Below are 7,269 nucleotides of genomic sequence, written 5' to 3' on the forward strand. Positions count from 1 at the left end.
TTCCTGCTGTTTCCCTGGTTATTTCGTTTACTTGCCTACAGAGTATAATGCAGACACTTAATGCTTTTTTTCATAATACTTTCCTGAAAGCCATGTCTTCAAAGCATTGAAAGTAATTTCTACTTTTATCAGAAGTAAGATTACACTTAGACTTTGCATTTCTGATAAAGAATTCAGCATAAACAAAGTTTGATGTGACTAACACCGTAACAGTACTCCCTTACCTTTGTCTGGCATTTTGCAATTTTCTAAGGCACTTTCATATATGTAAGTTAATTTGATTCTCATAACAAATCAGAGAAGTAGATTTTATTACCCCTATTGTAGAAATGGAGAAAATGAGACATAGGAAGATGAATCAGCCTACTCACGATCATTTAGTTGGTGGATGATAGAGGGATCCAGACCTCTAGTAGAACCAGACCAGAGGCACTTCCTTTCTCCCTCAAATCAACAGAAAACAGCTACCATATAAATCAGCCCACCTCCATCATCTTGAAGTTAATGTGAATTTTCTTGTCAAATTCACACCTGTATTTTTTCATAATCTCAAGGCCAATAAATCTCATCTTCACCATTCATTCTTTTTCTTGTTAAGAATTTTTTTTTTTCTTAACTGATACCCAAAGCGTCTTATGCTTCTTTTTCCCCTAACGTTTTTCCGTCTCTGACCTCTGAATCTCTTTCCACTTTAAAAGCCACAGTTCTTTGTAAGCACCCTAATCTGTATCCTCAGCTTCCTCACAGAACCATACCTTCACCTTCTTGCCTTAACTGAAACCTGGCATTCCCCCAAGGATATCACTTCCCTTGAGCATCGACAAACAAAAACTGCTTTTTCTCCCCACCTTCCAACATGCTGAGAGAGATTTGGAAGCAGTGTTGGCATTCTCTAGCTTCTAACTGCCAGTCCAGGTGATCCCATTCCCACCTGTATGCAACTCCCCACCCTCTGCGCCCTTTCGAGTATCATGCTATAGCATGAAGCACAGTCACATCATGCACCAGCTTCTTGGTCACTCCCCGATTCACAGAGAGCTTCAGGACCTGGCCCACAAATGCTGCCAGACTCCCGCGTTATCTCAGACAACCTCAGCATCCGTGATGCATAGCTTCTCAATCACACAAAGGGATTCCAGTGCCCTTTGCCTCCATTCCTCTTTAACACAACTCATTCCTGTGGCAAAATCCTAGCTTGACATTTACCCAGATGCCCTGAAAACCCAAACTTTAGTGACTCTTCACACCTCTGAAAGCACCTGTCCCAGCAACTTCCTGACTTCTTAGTAATTTCTGTTCTTGATCTTTCTTCAATGCTTTCTGTTGCATTCCTACCTTCACTTCCTTCCCTACCCAGCATAAACCCCAAAAGCCCATCATTTCCCAGAATTGCTTCTGGGCACCCACCATGCCCTCCCTCTATTTTTGCTATACTGCCAACTAACTTGCTATCACCCATGGTTATCTAATTGGTTAAAGACATGGGCTGGGGAGTCAAACTCCCTCAATTTCTACCATTTAGTAGTGATTCCACCTTAGGTAAGTCATTAATTTCTCAGGGCTTCCGTTTCCTCAGTTGGGAAATAATAATAGAGTACTTATCTCATGACCATCACAAGTTACTGTAAAGATTAATTGAGATAATATATGTAAAATGCTTAGGATAGTACCTGATGCATAAGCGCTCAATAAATATTTACTATTTGGATTGGCCAAGAAGTTCATTTGGGTTTTGAAAAACCCAAATGAACTTCTTGGCCAACCCAATATTATTACAAATAAACTGCTTGATGCTGCTTCTAAAAAAAAAAATCACATAATCAAATTAATAAGTGCCAATACATGCCTAAATCTGCAAAGCAAAACACAAACATTTTTCACCTCTCTCCCTAGATATTGCCCACTTAAGGGAGATGCTTGAGAAAATACCCTTGTAGGGCCTGAGGACCTCTGGTATCATCATGTTATCTATTTGTCCTCCTCATCAAAGGTAGATGGGATTAACAGACTGACTAATGTCTATTATTCTTAAGGTAGTAACAGCAAGGATTTTGTGTGACTGCTTCCCAGAAGACAGACTAGAAGAAATAGGCATTAGACGTGAATAGACTTCTCACAAAGGAGAAAAGATAAATGGCTAAGAAATACATTAACAGATGCTCATCCTCATTAATAGTCAGGGAAATACAAATTAGAAATACAATGAAATAACATTGCACATTCTTGAAATTGGCAAAAACTAAGAAATCTAACAATATCAGATGTTGGACAGAATATTCTAATAGGCATGTAAATGGTACAATCACTTTGTGAAACATTGAGGGGTGATTTTGTAAAGCCAAATACATACTCCATGGACCAGCTGTTCCATCCCAGTGAAGCTCTTTCTCATGGGCCTCAGGACAATGGTTAGAGCCAGACAAAACTGCAGGCAACTCTGTGCACTGACAGGAGAATGGATTAAATAGTGGTATATTGGTACATTCACACAGAAGAATATTAAACCCACACACAAATGAAATATAGCAGCAATAACAACATGAAAGAATCTTAGAAACAATGTTGAAGGGAAAAGAAAACACATCTCTAACAAGTAACTGTATATATTGAATAGTGTAATGACATTTTACATATATTAATCCATTTAATTCTAACATCTCTTTGAGGAAGGTAGTATTGCTTTCATTTTACAGATGAGGAACCTGAGGCACAGAGAGTTTAAGTATTGATAACTTGCTGATAAGTGGAGGTTCCAGGATCTAGCTGACATTTACTTTATGCTTACACAGTACCACACACTTGCCTAGATTATTATTATATAAAAAATGTCCTTGATCTTTCTGCCTGATTTAATCTTTCTTCCAAAATCAACACAATGAGTTAGAACTGGAGAATCCAGTTTGTCATATGCCTTTGCACTCTTTCAACCTTATCACAAAAGTGCAGGCTCACTGGATAGTTTGATCTTCCTTAAATGGTCTTCTGAACTATTTTCTAGATTTCACATGTGGAAACAGAATGTGACTCACTCTCAATGCCCTAAATTAGCCCTGAGGCCCTGGAACTTCCCTTCAGTCTACACTTTTCAGAATGCCCGTAACGAAGAGATCTGAAAATGAAGGCGTTCGTTTCCCAGGAAGCATCCAGACACACCGCCACCACCACCCTACCCCGAAGAAATCTCTTCCTCAGTCTTTACTTAATACCCCTAAGACCCAAAGGACAAAACTTGAGCAGCTAGAGGCAGGATCACTTCTTCCTGCCTCACAGTCTTAAGAATAATGCTTGTAAACTTGTGACTAAGCACTATATAGCAGGGAGGGGAGGAGGGCCAGGAGTCCAGAACCTTTGTTTTATTCCCAGGTTCTGCTTAGCTGTGCAATCTTGGGCAAATTCAAATTCTCTGGAGTTCATTTCCTTTAGTTATGCACTTTGCTCAGTTAGACTTGACAAACCTTTATCGAACAACTCCTAGGTGCCGTGCACCCTGCCAAGCACTGGGGCTATAGGGATGCGTAAGACCTCGTTAGCTACAGAGGACCTCCCAGCCATTAAAGAGCTGTCTTTCCAGAGTGGAAAACTATGGATCTTGGTGCCTGAGGTGGTTAAGCAGAGTGTGGCTAACCTTGTGGTGGAGATGCTGTAGAGCCTACACAATGGTCAGCATACTGTTGTGGTTAAGAGCTCAGCTCTGGGGTCAGTCATAACTATAGATATCCTGGCTTTAACCCTCATGAACTCTGTGACTTCAGGCAAGTTACCTAACCTGAAGAATCCATTTACTCATCTCTAACACAGAGATAATAATTAAACTATATTCGATATGAGGATCAAATATGATAAATGCATATAAAAAGGAGGGTGAAAGTCATGATAAATAAATGCTACCTGTCTTCCTCATTCTCCTCTTCATATTATTATTGTTAATACATCATTTATTGCTCAGCAAGGTGTTGTTGCAGGGTTTGGAGATTTAGAAGTCGTCCATCAATCTTGCTCAGCTCTAGCTAACTCACTGGAGGATGGTACTTTAGATGGATATTCAGATCTTGTCCCAAGACCTTTCCTGAAGATGTTGATATGTGTTAATGGGATGATTACAGGCCAGTGCAAAGTGAAGTTGACCTTGGAGGAGGTTACTTCTAAATGTTCTGAAGTATGGGGGATGGTGTAATTAAGCGTAGAATAAGCAAGAGGATGCATTTTAGATAAAGTGAGGATGTGTTAATACATTCTCTTGGGAGAGGTTTAAATAAAGAGTGAAAATCATGCTGAATAAACTTGACTTGATCTAAAAAATTATGGTCCAGAAATTTTATCAGAAATGAATGATGAATATGACTACAAAGAAATTGTAATTAACTTCTCATGTATTAAAAATGCATGTATTTCAAAAATATAAACTGAGCAAAATATTTGCTATATTTTGTCATTTTTGTTTATGACAAAGGGCTAATTTTGTGAATATACTAAAGAAATCTTACAAATCAGTAAGATGACGAATAACTCAATAGAAAAATGGATAAAGGACTCAGACAAAATATTCAGGAAAAAAGACACAAATCTGGCCAATACATGTGGGAAGATGTTCAGCATCATTCATGATTAGAATATGAAACTTAAGATAACATTCAGCAAAGATTAAAAAGAGATCAGTGTAACCAATATTAGTGAGAGTGTGAGGTAACTAACTGGCATACTCATACACAGTTGGTGTAAACTAGTATAACTTTTAGGGAGGAGTAATTAATATTATCTTTTAATATAAAATGTGCATGTACTCTGACTCACTGCTAAAAGTTATCTTACAAATATACAAATTCATAATGCACAAAGTTCTATATGCAAGGATGTTCACTAAGAATTATTTGTAATAGCCAAAAAAAATCCATTAGTGAAGAACTGTTTAAACAATGACAGATCCATGCAATGAATAATGAGGTAAGTCTACCTATATCGATAAAAAATGATGTTCATAGTATATTGTTAAATCAGAAAGACAAACTAAAGAACAGTGTGCATAGTATGCACCTGTTTATATGAAGAAGATATAAATAAGGATACATGCATAGAAATGCCCTAGAAGGAAACACAAGGAACTTTTGTGGTTGTTACCTCTGGGGATATAGGGGAGGAATTGTTTGTCTTTTACTGAATTCCCTCTGTACTGTTTGGAAACTTTACCATGAACACATATTACTTTTATTATTAAAGAAACAAAACCTCAGTTTAAAAATTCTAAATAGCAAATGGGAACCACTGAATATGTCTGAAAGTAGTTTTCATAACTAAGTTGCTGTCTTAGAAGATGAACTTCCCTTTGCACCTCTCACATCATTAGTTGATTCCTCCATTCGAGGGAAGTATTTCTTCATTAATTTATTTATCTAACCCTTAGCAGTGCTTACTTTAAGTCAGACACTATTTTAAGTGCTCTAATCCTGATACAGTCATGGGGTGGTTATTATTATCCCCATGATGGGGATCAGGAAAATGAGGCACATAGAGGTTAAACTACTTAACCAAGGTCACATAGCTAGTAAGCTCTAGAGCTGAGATTCAAACCCAGACTGTCTGGCTCTAGAGAATCCATGCCTTAATCCATGCTTTGTTGCCTTTCGAAGTCTTTAGAAGCTTTGAGTTCTACCTGGGTGATCTGGTTGTATGATCTGCTGAAAGGGACATATGTCATATACCCCCCACCTCTCCTTGGGACACCCCAGGTCAAACCTACCCACTTTTCTGACCCTTTGGAGGATGTAAGAGGGAAACAAATGCTGCAAGAGAACAAGAGTAGGCCTTGCTGGGTATGGAGTAATAATGGAGCCTTTTAACAGCTCTCAAGGTCAACACAGTACCTCAACACAGCGTATCTTTGTAGAAATCTTCTGTTAATTGGAATCTTCAAAGATGAAAGGGCTGATCTCAGTCAGCTGTTAGGTAAAAGGTGGCTGATCCACCAGCCTGTAGAGATTGTGGTTAAACCATGGACTGCTGTGGGGATTAAAGGCTGAGTTGATTGGCTGAATTCCCATGTTTTCAAAATATGTCAAGGTAAGGAGGACATTTTAGCTGCAGAGACATGAGAAGACATGCCTTATCATCCAAGTTTGTTGAATGTGAATGTTTCTTGTAGGTGTTTCTTGTTTAGCATATTCCTCAGTGTAACCTCAGAGTTATATTAAGCTAGATCAAGGTTACTTTTTGTAACCCTAGAAGTGGAGTGGTTGATGAAATGATGGGCTCTTGTTGATAGGGAAATAGGACACCAAGATTATCTAATCGTCTCTTTTCTTATGCCTTTTGATCGCCCTTCATTCTAACAGGCTGATATTGAAAACTTTCTCCACAGGCAGGCAGGTTCTCGGTGTGCAGGTGGCCGTTGGGCATCCCAGCTGGCAAGCTTAATAAGGAAGGTTGGTCACTGAATAGAACTGTTTGAGGCATTTTGGGCAGTTCATTATTCCTTGATGATTCTGAAACTGGTGGCACAATTCTGCGTAAGGAATAAATTGTTTTCCCTTCCTGTGGTTCATTGTGATTGTGGATGGGTGCCTGGTGAGGGGTATGGCTCCTATAGGACTGCCATGGCAGTAGAATGTCCAGTATGGCAACAAAACACATACTGATGGCCAAGGCAGGAAATGTTTATTTGAGACAAGGCCTGGGCACTGGGAGAGGTTTTTCGTTATTTTTCATTAAAGATGAGGATCAGTAATGCTATAGAGATCTAAGTTTTCAGTGTGATCAGGGAACTGAACCCTCTGGTCTCTTTATTAGTTGATGACCTAAGCAGTGAGACACACTGTTACTTTAGGTGGTACCATGTTTTGTAAGGATCCATAATGGCAGGGACAAATCAAAGTACTGAGAACTAAAGGTTCTCTGTGGTGAGGGAGTAAAAGTCTGAGTTCATTGCTGATGACATAACGATTTGGCTGTGCCAAATCTTGATCTCAAGCTGTGATGTTCAATATGGCAGCCACTGGCCACATATGGCTAAACTTAAATACTTTAGTATTAAATAAAATTAATAAGATTAAGTGAATTAAATAAAAATTTCAGCTCCTCAGTCATCCAAGTCACATTTCAAGTGTTCAACACCAGTATGGTAAGCTAGTGGCAACCGTACAGGACAACGCACATTCATTGAACAGTTCTATCAGAGTAGAATGTTCTGTTGAGCAGCACTGATCTAGAAAATAAATAGGTCTCCAAAGATATTCTATCAAAAAACACCATTTGGATGCTTGCTTGACCATACCAGGG

This window comes from Lipotes vexillifer, unplaced genomic scaffold (genome assembly GCF_000442215.2).
Source record: "Lipotes vexillifer unplaced genomic scaffold, Lipotes_vexillifer_v1.1 scaffold756, whole genome shotgun sequence".
In the NCBI taxonomy this organism is placed as follows: domain Eukaryota; kingdom Metazoa; phylum Chordata; class Mammalia; order Artiodactyla; family Lipotidae; genus Lipotes; species Lipotes vexillifer.